The sequence below is a fragment of the Myzus persicae genome, unplaced genomic scaffold (assembly GCF_001856785.1).
Source record: "Myzus persicae strain clone G006 unplaced genomic scaffold, MPER_G0061.0, whole genome shotgun sequence".
In the NCBI taxonomy this organism is placed as follows: Eukaryota; Metazoa; Arthropoda; class Insecta; order Hemiptera; family Aphididae; genus Myzus; species Myzus persicae.
This window is the reverse complement of record NW_019104311.1, coordinates 331,978-347,657: the sequence shown is the minus strand read 5'-3', so window position 1 is coordinate 347,657 and position 15,680 is coordinate 331,978.

The window sequence follows — 15,680 nt, the reverse complement described above, 5'->3', positions numbered from 1 at the left end:
CCGTTTTTCTCGAATTTGAAAAATTATATCAGTATATTATACTAATGTAAAAATATAACACAATATACGATCGCAATCCGTGTTGCACAACGCACGGCGCTTTGTGTCGATTTCACGTTTATTTTGTAATCATTCCGAGAAAATAGTTTCTAGAGGAAGTGAATAATATCGTTGCGTTATTTAAAACTCCAATAATTACATTTATACGCATTATTGATGTTTTAACCGCTCTTATTGTAACACATAGGATAGAGTCCTAATATAAAATCTTAATACTCTTCGATGAATATTTGATAAGGTATACCTACCGAAATATAGAATGTGAAATGCACACTGTTATTGAGCAGTAGCCTGGAGTTGGTAGATTAATAATATTATGATAAATGATTCATATCATCATAATTATTATATAATACGAAACACTATATTATTATTGTTTCGGCCAGCAGCAGCTGCTGTCGCTGACTACATAAGTAATTTTTAAATGGATTTTTTGTCCGTTTTTATCTATTCGTAATGCGTCGAATAATTTACGGGTCGTTTGTACGACGTTTTTAATTACTTTTTCGATTCGTGATTATACACCTAGGTACCTACCTATACATAATGCGGTTTTAGTATGAAGTCAAAACAATTGTAATATTCTAATTTATAAGTGTGAGCACGTATCGAAAATGGACCTTCGATAACTATCGAGTAGGAAAAAAATTATTTGTGCTTTACGATTTGGACTACCGCGAATAATAAATACAAACCATCCACAGCCTATACTTACTAGTTACTAGGCACGATAAAATCGATGTATATTTTTGTGTAGGCATCTATAACACGTAATATCTATCAATAATACACTATAATTATACCTAGGAGATTGGGACATGTATAATTTCGTAAAGTTGGTCTTGGAGTAAAATATTATGCGAGTTTAATGACGCGTACGACCGGGAGGTACGTAGGTATATTACGTACAATCGCGTATCGGCTCCGTTAAACGTTTCTTGATTTTGTACATTCATTATTTTATTGTGTTACTTTTTATCGACGTGTAAGACGTTTTAATCGCGAGTTCCATTCTTAAAATATAATAGCCACACGATGATTTATGTGTATACATTGCGCTCGCGTATTGTGCCGCCTTGACGTTTAAATTAAATTATAATATTATAATAGGTATGAAGAAGAAGAAAAAAAGAGCCGTATTAATACTTATTGACTTATTTACATAACTATACGGTCTGCACTTCAGTACCTGTCTATATATAATACGTAGGTATAATGTACTCGTGCGCTATAATGTCAGTAATAAATATTGGCGGGAGCGCATGTCTCCGTACTATATTATTATAATACGCACGTCGAGTTGTAAATATTAGCGAACGCATAATAATATAATAATTTTATATTATATTATATATTATGTGCAGTACAAGTGCAGTGTCTCGGAAGGAAAAGAACGGCCATTTATTATAATATCGCGCGTGTGCCGTGGATATAATAATATAATACTGTTACTATGACGTATATATTATTATGTTTGGAAAAACGTCTCCGAGCTCTCGCGCACCGATGGGGGTAGGTAAGGTGGGTGGGTATTTAGATAGGTAGGTCGTGTGCTCACACACACACACGCACATATATATATCACATTATATTATAAAATATATGATAAATACATATTACTGTATTACTGGCAGCCTACGCTAATTATTAAGTGCGAGCGAGTATAATATATAATATATATTTTATTTGTTCGTTCGTCTGTGTTTACTCAAAAATTTATAAATTAGTTGCGCATTTCAGCAAACAAAAAGGATCGGTGGGATAATAACATTATGTATGACGTATGTGTATGCCATGCATAAAAAAAATTGTTAAATTGTCGATCGCGCTCACGAACCACAGAGCTAGAGCAGCGTGTGGGTTGTCGACTTAACAACTGTATGACATCGCACTTTGCACACAGTAGGAAGTTCACATTTGCACACCCCGGATATAGATATTAATGTAAGGAGTCGATGAAACGTGTATTTGCTCGATGTAGGATATTTTCTATACACGACTCCTATAAACAGGACACAAGTTGCAGGAATTATAATATAGGTGGTGACGTCTATAATCACGCACCCTGCTGTGCGTCAAAAACGGCTACCATTTCGCAGGCAACCAAGCTGACGTCACAAGGGTACTTTCTGTTTTTTTTTTTTTTTAAACCCTATGATGTGTTTCCCAAGCGTCTGTCAAAGTCGCAGGACATTCCCGAGCATGTACATTGTCCTGACTTCAGTCGCGCGAACAACTGCTCACCTAACTCTACACAAGTCCTGCATGCATGTATAGCCAAGTGTGCATATTATTAAATTACCTTAAATTCACTGCACTTTATGGCCGAGGCGTATAACTGCAGGTCCGCCTCCGGTAAATATTATAAAATAACATAATAATATAATGTGTAATAACACACCGAAAACGGTTTATTGGGCTGCACGAGCTGCGTCCATTACACTGTACACGCGTTTGTCTAGCGCAGCCGCCGGGCTGCAAAAGCCACATCGGCCATAAAGTCGATTTCGGACGGCATTTTGACAGTCTGGTACACACACACACACGCGCGCGCGGCGTTGGCGACAGGAAATGCAACGGCAGCAGTGACAACGTCGCTTGGCGGGCACAAGACGACACCTCGGGGACTCGTTTCCGGCCGTCGGCTGTATGCAGTGTTATGGCCTGTAATATTGGTTCGCGGTCCACGAAGAGGCGGTTTATACGTATATATATGTTATGTTGAGCGTATAAATGCCCGCTCACAAATCGGACTGCAGTCGGGTTTTATTGGCCTTTTACGACGGGGCAATCGGGTTTTCGCCGCCCGCGCGATCACCTATACGCTCTACGCGTATAGATATATATGTGTGTGTGTGTGTGTGTGTGTGTGTGTGTGTGTGTGTGTGTGTGTGTGCAATTGCAGAGTATGGTCGAAAACGACGATTTTCGAGAAGCGAAACTGCAATTATATAATATATCATTCGATGCAATAAAAATCGAGAGAGGGAAATAAAGACGTCGAGTAAAAACGATTTTTGTACACACGAACGGTAATTTATATATAATATAGCTACCTATATTATTTGTTTGTATACACCTACTGCTGACGTATAGACTAGTGGTTCTGAAACTTTATTTTTTGTGTAACACTCATGTCTAGAAATAGAACTATTCAAAATTGTAGTACATTTCTAAAATGTCTAAAAAATAACGATGTACTTCTTAGATTGTATTCAACAATACTTTTGTACCTAAGTCAAATTATTTTTAATTTATTTATATTTATCTATTAACTGTTTCAATGCCCAAACACAATTAAAAATATGAACCTATTTACTCTCTGTTCTACCATTCTGTGGCCTAACCGCCATGTAGTCTTCTGCTTACCACAGTTTGAGAAACGCTGGTACAGACTATATAGACATTATACATGTACAATGTACGGATACTTAAAGGGTGCGCCGGCTCGAGGGCGTAAATTATTTATAATATTATATATGGACGCAATATACCTACCTACCTAGTACCTATATATACAGTTTGAGAATTGTTAAATTTGTTTTGGAAAATGTTGTGACGACAACTTTACTATATCTGCAATTATTTCATGATTTGCTCTTCTGTGGATGGTTTACTATTCTAATAGTCTATATTTATAAAATAACCTACTTATATTTGTATAGGTAGGTGTACAAGTGGAAAAAACCTTTAATATCGCAGTACATTTCGAAGAATCTCTACTCCCTTCAATTGCAAGTTAAATATAAGTATGTACAACGATGGATATTTTAAGGGTGGCACAAATTCTACGCGCGAGGACTCCAAAAATCTTAAATACGGCTTCGATTTTACAAAAAAAATTTTCAATTCAAATACCGACGTTGAGATGTATAATAAAGGTGAACGAGCAGCGCGACACAATGCGTGTGTGTATAATAATATGTAAGTCTTTCGTGGGAACCACATCGCGCCACGCACACACACACACACACACACACACACACACACATGCGCGCGCTTATATACATTATACACCTATAATGTATAATATGTACAAATATATATGTATACGTCCGACGAACATAATATTATATTATATTATATATATATACACGTATTTTATATGTGGTACCTATCTCGGGGTATTGGAATATATATCATTGTCGGTATACAGCATGATGTCGAGCCTTCGTGTTCCGCGTATATATAAACGTACAGTAATGTAACGATAACGTACGCGTATTATAATAATATCATTTGCCCGGGGAACAGACGTCGGGCGGACGCGCATAATAATATATATCATAATATTATACGTATACGTAAAGTTGGTATATATAGGTACCTATAATATTCTAGGTAGGCATCTAACCTACGTACCTGCCTATATTGATGGATCCTTGTGATGTGGTCGACAACATATTATAGCATTGTATAATATATGGTATATATACGCGGTTGAGAACATTATATTATTATCGTATTGTGCCTACACACGCTGGCGTCATTACACGATATTATTGGGGCCTATATTAGACCGTAACGAGTTTATTAGATTTAAATATATTTTATAGTTAGAAGGTACAGAAAACGGCTGCTGCGGGATATCGAGTCGGAAACCCAACAAAAAAATATCGGATGTGCCTAAATTGTTATCCTATAAAATCGTGTATATTTAGCTATATAAATATACATATATGTAATATATATAATATATATATGTATTTTGCTCGTTTACGATTGCGTACCTATAACTATATTATAACCCGACTGACAAAGACGTCGTTTTGAGTAAGTATATTACACGAGTACACGTGTGTGCGTGTGTGTGTCGGCCGGAAAACGATACGATATATTATATTATATTATTACAGCATGTTGCACCGTGGTTCGCGGAATATGTGTATACGAGAGAGACACGTAAATAACACGGTTTAAATTACTGCCGCCGCCGCAGCACGTTCAAAGGATCGGATTTAAAGCCGCCTCCGATGCGGCAGCAGGATGACGATCACCGATAATATTATGCAGTTCAGACGTCGATGACTTTTCACCGTCGATAATATTTTTACAACGCATATTACGTTCAAATACAATAATAATACGATATAGGAGTGCGTGTGCACATATAAAGTCGTAAGAAGTTTCTGCGCAGGTGTATTGCGCATATGCGCCTTGTTTCAGTGGTACACTGCAAACTGTGCTTCAATCGTTTTCCTGTATCTTCACTCAGACCGTAAATTTTTGACACCGTATTTCAGACACCCATGATATTATAATATCAGCTAGACCAGTGGTTTTCAAACTTTTTTTATACACGGCACACCGTACACTTCAAAAAATTTTCACGGCACACTTTTATAGATATCTCTGGATATTCTTTAGAAACATATATCCAGAATTTATTGAGAGTGATCTCTTTGAATTTCAACTGCAATGTTCGATCATTTTTGATTGAACAGAGATTTTCTTCTTCAACAAGTTTTAAATCAACCAAGTCACTAATAGACACATTAAAAGGGTCTCGTACCCAGTCATAATTATTAATTTTAAATTTATTAATTTTGTGAATTTAATAAACGTTGAAAATATGTTATATTTTTGTCGATCAAATGTGAATGTTTAGTAAACAAATGACGTTTAAGTTTACTGGGCACCATTGCTTCATTTGACAATTTTTCACCACATACAACGCACCATGGAAGAGGATTATTTGTATCACCAGTACAAGAAAATCCCATTTTTAAGTTATCTTCGTGATACTGACGAATATTGTATTTTATTTTTTTTTTTGGTTGTTGACTTACTGACGCATTATTGTCAACAGAACGAGTAACAAATTTATCCATGATTATAATAATTATAAATATATGTAAATGTATATCACAAATATATTTTTTTTAAATACTCGTACGATACGAACTATTCTACGAATACGACATAAACGTCCAGGCCGGTTGCGACGGATATACTGCCAGAGGTCTAACAATATAACGGATAACCTATACTTTTTATAGTTCAATAGTTATCTGAGATTACTTATCTTAATCACTTTATTCCTACAAACTGTCGATTTATTAATATATAAATATATATCAAATCCATAGAGATTGAAAGCATTTATTTTCTTATATCGCAATTCAATGCAATCGGTAATTTATGGAAAAACCGCGGCACACCTAGTGCATACTCGCGGCACACCAGTGTGCCGCGGCACCCAGTTTGAAAACCACTGAGCTAGACAGTTGTAACAATTCTAATTTTATTAACTGCACTTTGGATCATCTGTTGCAACTTTGCATCGTAGACGTTGCATGTTTGTCTTTTGATTTATATAATATGCACACTGCAGGGATATTTTCTATAAGTCACGCTATGAGCAGTCTGACTCAACAAGACAACAAATAACATAATTGTTTTTAAATAATATTATAAAGGACCTTATAACTCACAACAACCAGATATGTCTTCCAGCGTAGGGAATTTAGTCCAAAAGTTAAGTCACTAATTGTCTTCAAGTATTCCCATATATTTATTTATAGTCGTGTGAATTTTGAATTTTCAGTAGGATCATATTACACAGGATAACGGAATGTAGACGAAAACAACGGGGACTCATAATAATTATGATGTATTATGATAATATTATTATAGCCACTGTGAAATTCGCAATGTCGCTGTGGCCATAATATTATTATCTTCACTATAAATATACATATAATGAAACGTCATATAAAATACATAATAATAATATTATTAATCATTCGCAAGTCAATTCTCGTGACCGAATCTCACGCATCTTTCGACATAATACCTAAATACATTTTCGTTTGGAGATCGTTTTGGATTAGGTCCGTCTCGGAAAACGTTCGTAGAAATTTCCAGAGAGTTTAATATATAATCGCGTTTGCAGCTTGTATAGAGAGGGAATTCTCGGCGCGCTGACAACCGGACTTAAGTATACATATATGCAAGTGTGTATATATTGTATTGTTATACGTCCCAGAGAGTATTGCGAGTGCGCTTATAATTGAACGTAATCCTCGGCGATATATAGTTATTTATCTGGCCGGATATATGTATATTCGCGGGCCCCAATATTCGAAAAGACCGAACGTCCTTATTTTAATCCGATTGGACCGTCGTCGCCCCGATAGTCGCGGTCTCCGCCGTAGCAAACCGCACTCGACACTCGTATCATTATAGCTTTTGGTTTATAATAATAATTTCGTAATACGATAAAATATGCGCGATAATAATATAATATTGTATCGTATTTATTTCTGCGACTGTGCGCTTATGTCTGACAAACGCTTTGCAATACAAATGTACGAGCATATTATATTAAGGCGGTCCTAAACCGGTGTGTCGCCAAAAAAATTGTTTATTTATATTGTGCGAGTTCAAAGTATAAAATATATACGACATTATTATGGCGTTATGACGTGTTGGTAAAAAATAAAAACCACAGATAAAACAAACAATGTAATAACTATCATGAAGATAGTCTCATTATCAATTTACACATATTATCATATAGGTTTATAATATTATTTTAAAAGTTTTGATTGTGGCCTTTTCTATGGACCTCAATTTGGTCGTCTCGTCGTAAAAAAGTAGAAAAGCACTGCTGCATTATATTACTATACTCTCGCCGAGCTTTCTTCACTCTAGATCGGTTCGCATCGGATTTTGCTCTTCGTCGAGATGATGTTATGTTGTTAATTGTCGTCCATCACCCACCAGTTGATAATTCTCTTTTTTTGCTCATACAAATCACTATCTTTTATTACTCATTAGACGGTATCGTTTACGCGCCGACCGTGTGGCGTGATGGAAGGACTCGGCTGTTATCAAGTAGGTTTATTATAATAATATGTGTATTATAATAGTTATCTAAAGTATGGTATATCTGTAAATTATAATTATAATACTGGATACTGTAGGTATGTATTCCGAAGCCGAAGCTGGAATACCTTCGTGTGTACGCCGCACGGAGGTCATAGATCAAGTTGTCTATTCGTTGAAAAACAGCGCCTTACACACACCGAAACTAATATTATCATAGAATATGATTACTCAATCGACCGCCTCGACGTGGCGGTTTACAATATGTATATTAATATATTATAATATAGGTACCTACGCCGAATATTATAACAAAATTACCAAAATTCCATTGTCGCCGCGTCGTAGTCTCCTCAACCATATAACCGGTTACCACAGTATATAATAATAATATACGTAGGTATACTACATAACGCATAATATAATACCTTAACACACGTGGCGCATTGTGTACCTAAAAAATAAATAAATATAACAAATCCACGAGCCGCGTGCGAAATGGCCTAGGTATGTATAAATAATAATAAATAAAATACGATTCAATCGATAGTCCTATATTTTAAGCTCGCGAACGTCTCTGAAAATTCGCGTGGGATACCTTCAGCAGCTATAATACAAATATTATATGCGTGCACCGCATCAGGCTAAAGCTTCGTCCGACCGCCGGACGTGATCTATTGCTTTGGTTCTCTCAATCCAGCATCAGTGGTTTTACTGGTTTCCGACCGGTATACGATGTGGTCGTCGCCTCGGTATATAATAATATTCTTATATACACAGTGGTGTCCGTGAGTACTGATCGATTTACCATACATAAAACAATGGATTCGAACGGTTTTCTTTTTACGCAGCAACAGCTGTACTATAATAGTAACTATATATGCACTGAAATAAGGCTTTTGGTCATACAGTTTAGGCTCGATTTGAGAGGAGAATCGAAAATATGTAAACCAATAACTTGACGATGCGTCGATTTAATCATATTATTTTATATGATTATATTTTTATATGTTCTTCAATATTTTCCTGCAAATTGTTTTCTTTATCAATATCTCTAACTTGCTAAATAGTATTGGGATTGTTTTGGAGATGCAGTTTTCAGCAACCTGGTTACCAGTTTTGTCAGTCTAGCTAATAAGGTACCATTTCCATCAAACTAGTAAACAATTTGCACAAAACTGCATCGCCAAAACACTCCTAATTATAATTATTAATGACATTCGGTATACGTAGGTGCTTTTGTGAAACTATGCATTCGAGTTTCAGTATTATAATTATCCCGTTTTTATGTATTTGTATTCATCAATATAATACATTTTAACATATTTTATATTATATTTATCAATTGGCCTACAATTTCCGATTGAATAATTTTCAAGTCTTGATGAAAATAACATGAATCTTATAAACAATTTTGATCGTTGTCTGTAATATAGTATATAGATTTCAAGCCAATGGTCGCGTTATCGAGGCTTTTTCTTTAATAAAAAAAAATATATATGCATAGATAATTTAAAAAAAAAATAGTTCTGCCTCGACCCTTTATTTTCGGCATAGTTGCGTCAACTCGTTATAATATTCGACACACCGGCTTTATGTTATTATATTATTTTATAAATTATATACACACATCTAACGTTTATGTAGAAGCACGAAATATTATATCATGTATACATTGTATAGATACGTTTTAATACATAATTATAATTTTAAGTTTAAACAAATAATAGGTATACATATATTGCGTATAGCAATTATTTTTAACATGTTTACCTGCTCGATATATCAATTTCGAGCGTTCAATTAACTTTAAATTTACACGATAATTGTTCATGTGTTGTACTCATAATATAGTATGTATAATATTATACTCATTTCACAATCTATATAAGACGTTCGAGTGGTACTATATTCATACGATCCCAGGATATTATGCTAATAAATGTTTAAATATAATAATTTCGGAGGCATAAAAAATGCACGTATACGTATATAATATACAACGTAAGTATATCATCAAATAATATATTATATACATTATAATACACGGAGCCGCTCGCGTCATTATCCGAAACGTTTGGCTGGAGATAATAATTTCGTTTTGGAACTCGTATTTTACGACGTCCGTCCGGTCGAAGCCATATAATATATATGTATATACATTAAAATCGGACACGGTGTATATAATACAATATTATAATATTATATACATATAGGTATAATACCAAATAATATGTAAGCATGGTTTACTCACGACGTATATTATATATAAATATATATATATATATATATATTATATTATAAGAATCGTTTGGTGAGGTCACATTCACGTGCGGGGATCGCCAGTGAACGATTCGAACGGACCATATAATATATTGATATTTACACAAACATAGCATATAATATATTATATTATTATTATTATTTTTGTAAGCTCCGTCGGACGTACGTGTCGTCGTCCGAAAAAGGTCTTCGTTTCATACGTCGTGTAGAGAATTACAATAATAATAATAATATGGTGTACGTAATGTTACACATATATGCGTATATTTATCGATATAGCCGTTTTGTTCGGACGCCATTAATCCGAATACCCTAATCCGTCAATACTGTCTCACCCTCAAGCCATATATTACAACATATACATATTATGTACATTTATCGATAAATCACAAATACGACTGAAACGTCCTTTTTTTACGTGTACTATACAAACACTCGCCGTATGTGTATATATAGGAAATACAGCAGTGTATCAAATGCGTTAAAAGTCCATTACGCCGTCGTCGTCGAAATAAAACATACGCGTACGATGATTTATGTAACGATGTTTGATCGTGAACGGTTGCTTGAAAATATCGAATTACAAGCGATTCCGGCAAACAGACAAAATTTATTATATCCTATCTCTGTGTATCCCGAGCCAGGGATTCGGCTGCCTTCGATAGAAATCCAATTGCGATCGAATTCAAGAGTGTAGCTGCATACGGCGGTGTTCCACTCGAGTCGTCTTAATCTAAATAATCTAACAAAAACCCGGGATTACACACAGCATAGGAATGTTCTATGAATTGACCTTAATTTTATACTTAAAAATAAACCGATTTTATATTGAATTCTTCGATCAGTGACGTCGTTTTTTTTTTGAAGGGGGGCAACAGCAGGGACATTTGTCACAGTCTACAGTATTTACTTGGACATCGAATAGTTACATTTTAAAAATTATAAAAAGGTTTGTTTTTAAGGCCACCGTCAAAATGTATGTTTGATAAACAAATTTGTAATTATTTTATTTTTTACTAACCGGCCGCCGTGTCCGTGTTGGTATACTTGACGGGCAATCACACAACTTTTCAACCGTGTACTTGCAACGGCCAACGAGCAACATGGATCTTTATTTTAAGAAATTCAAAATTTGCGTGCAAGTGTGCGGTGTGGTGTACATGTAAGAATGATTACATTCAGCGTAGTACAAGTTCTCAAAACGTTACAATTCCAACATAATCAGAATAGTAGGTGAGATCTATTCGCTAAATACAATATCCATACTGTTATTATGTAAATAATCATGTTTCTATTTCCATTTCCGTTCATTCATTTGCCCCATTATTTTTGATGATAGAGACATGTTTTTATTGACTAAAGTAGTTACTGTATGTACCTAATTTACACATTTTCTATAAAAGTATTTGACAAAACAGTTTATTTATTTGAGTACTTCTGAATCTGGTCGATTATCTAGTTAATAATGAATACCAATTATACCTAATATATATACCAACTATACTATGTAGATCTGCATAAAAAAAATGTTGGGTCAACAAATGAGTAAGTGATTGTTATAAATTATAATATTATAGTCTAACAAAAACTGAAATTAAGCCACTATCTTCGGTGAATGTAAAAATAAAGCAGTGTTTTGTGTGGTGTAAAATAATTACATCATTATTTAGGTAAGCAACTTTTAGGCTTGCAGATAAACAAGTATTCTATCTCAGATAACTCGAGAATATATTTACTTGCCCAAAAAACTCACCATTATTATGTCGATTCACATGTTTCTTGCTGCCATTGTTGGATCTTTAGTTCGAGTTTCCGAAGTCTAAAATAATGGTCGAAGATGAGTACCCGATCGGCCAAGTAATATTTTGTTTGTTATCACAGCGATCGGTAACTGATAACAAGTTATTATTATTAATGACCAAGAATTGTACGCAACAAAAAAATAAAAGTGGAACTTTGTTACAATACACGTACTCTCTAAAAAACGAATTTACCGTTTGTCTGCAACTATACTTTTATTAATTTAAATGTTGCTTCGAAAGAAATCATATCATTGTACGCATAACAATAACTATAATAGGTATTTTAGTTATAGTAATAATAATGATTAATCTTAAAATCATAATTGTATGTAATTGATTACGATGAAATTCAAGTTTTAATCACCATCCAAATCGAAATCGACTTTCTGGTGTAATATTATAAATCTTGTAAGTTATACAAATAAATAGGCACACTATATGTAGGTAATAGGTATAAAACCTATATACCTATATAATAAATAAATTACAGTATACCTACTCGTATAAATAATTTTAATCAACGTTTAAAACGACATAAAAATGTATTTAACATCTTAAAATAAGCAATTTAAAACTAAATTGTGTGGGTCTTTTACATCGTAAATACCACACAACTCACTTTACTGGAAAAATTAGAAAACGTCTGAAAGTCATGAAATGTTTGTTGTACGTTGGTAATTTGGTATGTATATAATATTATGTTTAGCTATTTAAAAATTACTTGACCCAACAGCATTATAATATAATCGTTTTGTTTATCAAAAAAAATTATTCTATACGGCAAATAATAATAATTATATTGATCTTGTTCATTATATATTACACAGCTCCGATAGGTTTTATTTTTTCTTCGAGACTATTTGTTGTGTCACATTTTTCCTATGCTTTTATATGTTACACGCGCGTATATATATTTAATAGGAACAACAATTTAAATTTTAAGTACCTATCCATTAGTTTTGATCGTATATTTTCGTTTATTGGTTCACGTTTATATATGCTATCATCTAGTTGGTTTATTATTTTTTTTATATACGCATATTAAACATTACTCAATACAGGTCATTCGATGAATCATTCACACCGAAAGCCGGTACACACAGTATACGGGTATGTGTAAGTATTTTAATCGATTTCGACGACCAAACTGGCTAATAATAATATTACATATTATTACAATATTCGTGGTGCAGCCGCCTCCGTTCGATGGTTTCCAATCCAACGCGATCGCCTAAAATGAAAATATTAAGCAAACAATAATCGACTGCAGTCCTATTATTATTCGTGTTGCGTGACATCCGTGTGTGACGATATATGCACAATGCACATATTGTAATATCGTGCATAGGTAAGCCATGGCGTTTATGTGTTGAAATTACAATGTCCCGAGGAGTAAAACAATACTGTTTTTACCCGTTTGACGATTCCGACATAATATAATATAATAATGTATTCAGACAAGTCCACTGAAAAGCCGAAAATCGATTTGCTCAGCTGGATGCGCCTTCCTGGCTGGTGTAATTTTTTTTAATAGATATTATAATTTAACTTAAAATACTTTTTTTATAGTGGCTCAATACAAAAATAAAAATTTCCTATACGTAGGTAGGTATTATAAGTATCGTGCTACTCGATATTTTTCCTTTGCAAGGAAAATTTAAGAGTCATGTAGATAACATATTTTTGAGTAAATAGTTCAGTAAAAAAATATCTATGATAACATGCTCCATTTTGTTAGGGATTTAACTCCACATTTTTCAAATTATTATCGTATTTTTGTGTCTCTTTGGCAGTGAACAAAACGCTACGAAAACCGGCCTCGCAGAATTCGATTAGAAAAAAAGTTGTACTCAGCCCAAAAACTTCTCTATGATAAAAAAATGACTTGAAATAGAGAAACATTTTTAATAATTGTTTAACGCTTTGTCAATTGATGTTAAAAAAAGTATTTTTAATGATAAAACTAATATAAAAAAAAATATATATACATAAAAAATGTTTTATTTACTGAACTAAGGTAGTGTTTATTACTATAAGAAAAATGTATACTTTTCGTTTCTAGTTATTTTAATTTTAGAGTGTTTGTTTGTTATTAGTAGTTTTTTTTTTTTATTTAAGTAATTAATAAAATCACTTATTGTTGTACTGCCACTCCCTACACCACCACAAGCTTATAGCTTAAAGGTTTAGGTAATTTTTTTATTACTTCTTAAATACTTTGTCTGTATTGTGTTTTCAAATAATAAAAAAAATTTACTAAATCAAAAAAAAAAAAAAAAATTATGTATTTACGAATATAATATGATATACGAGAAAATGACACTTGTAAATTTCAACACGTTGTACAGTTCCTTAATAATAGTTAGGTATTAATAACGGAAAATTGACATTCATTATTATGTGCTACTTTGTGTTTGTAACCGCAACTTATTAGGTGTTGCGACTAATCGAGATACAAATACAACGTCGGTGTAAACATCTCATCAAAACTCACACCTCAACAATAATTTATAATGATCGTCAGACTAGCGATATCCGCCTCGGTCGTGGCAATAAAAATAACCGACGTATAGCATTATGACTCATTACAAAAAGTGAACGGATAATAAATATGAAAAATTGCAGTTCTTCAGTACACCGCACGGCTCGATTATCGTTAAAATTTATAATAATACTATATTTCACACGTCGGTACATCACCTGTTGTACGCACGTGCAGTAAACGACCTAACGCCGATGATGATTCGTTTTGTCCGAAAATCACATTAAGCGCCTACACACATAAAACGTAGGTACCTTTATGTACTACTACCACGGTTGTTGCGCGACTTACGATAATATACGATATAGATAATGATAATAATAATAATAATAATATACAACGTGGTCGTTGCTCCTCCCGCAGCAGCAGCATATATACGACGACGTCTGTCCAGAGGCTACCGCGGCGAGCGCTGGCAAAGTGGGAGTGCTCGACGACGGCGGCGACGGCGATGGGCAATAGAGCCATTATGGCGGTGGTTATATTTTTTATTTTTATTTAATTTTTTCTACCTTACTTTTCGAGCAATTTGATTAAGATATTACCGGTTGTTCCAGCGACGAGGTCTCCGCGCGCTCGGGTCCGCTGCGGCAGCCTCGCACCGGAACCCGCCTATTAACCGACCCCCGGGGCCTTTTCGTGTTTTAATGGCCGTTTTTAATTATAAAATAATATATGTGTGCGTGTGTGTGTGTAATACGCCGACGAAGAAACTCTATAATACGCATATAATATAGCTCGCGCGTCTGCGGAGTCCTCGCGACGGCGGCGGCGTCGAGGTGAAGAGGAAAATTTATTTTCAACATATTATAATATAATAATAATAATATTTATAAAGATATAATAATATTGTTGTTGTGGAACGAATATTACGATGTATCGTGCGCGTGAGGGGACGTTGGTGGATTTCGTGTGTGCGTGTTTGTCCGAGAGACGCACGATCGGCCGCTCGGAAATAATAATAATATTATCGATTGTCGGCGCGCACGCGTCGGATCGCGGCCTCGTAATAATATTATTATTATGTAGGTAGGTATATAATAATAATAATAATAATAGTAATAATAATGATTTATAATATGACATAAATCAGTACCCGAAACGCAATAAGTTTTGTGCGCGGAGAGCGAGCGCTGCCGACAGACAGCTTTCGGCGCGGCGAA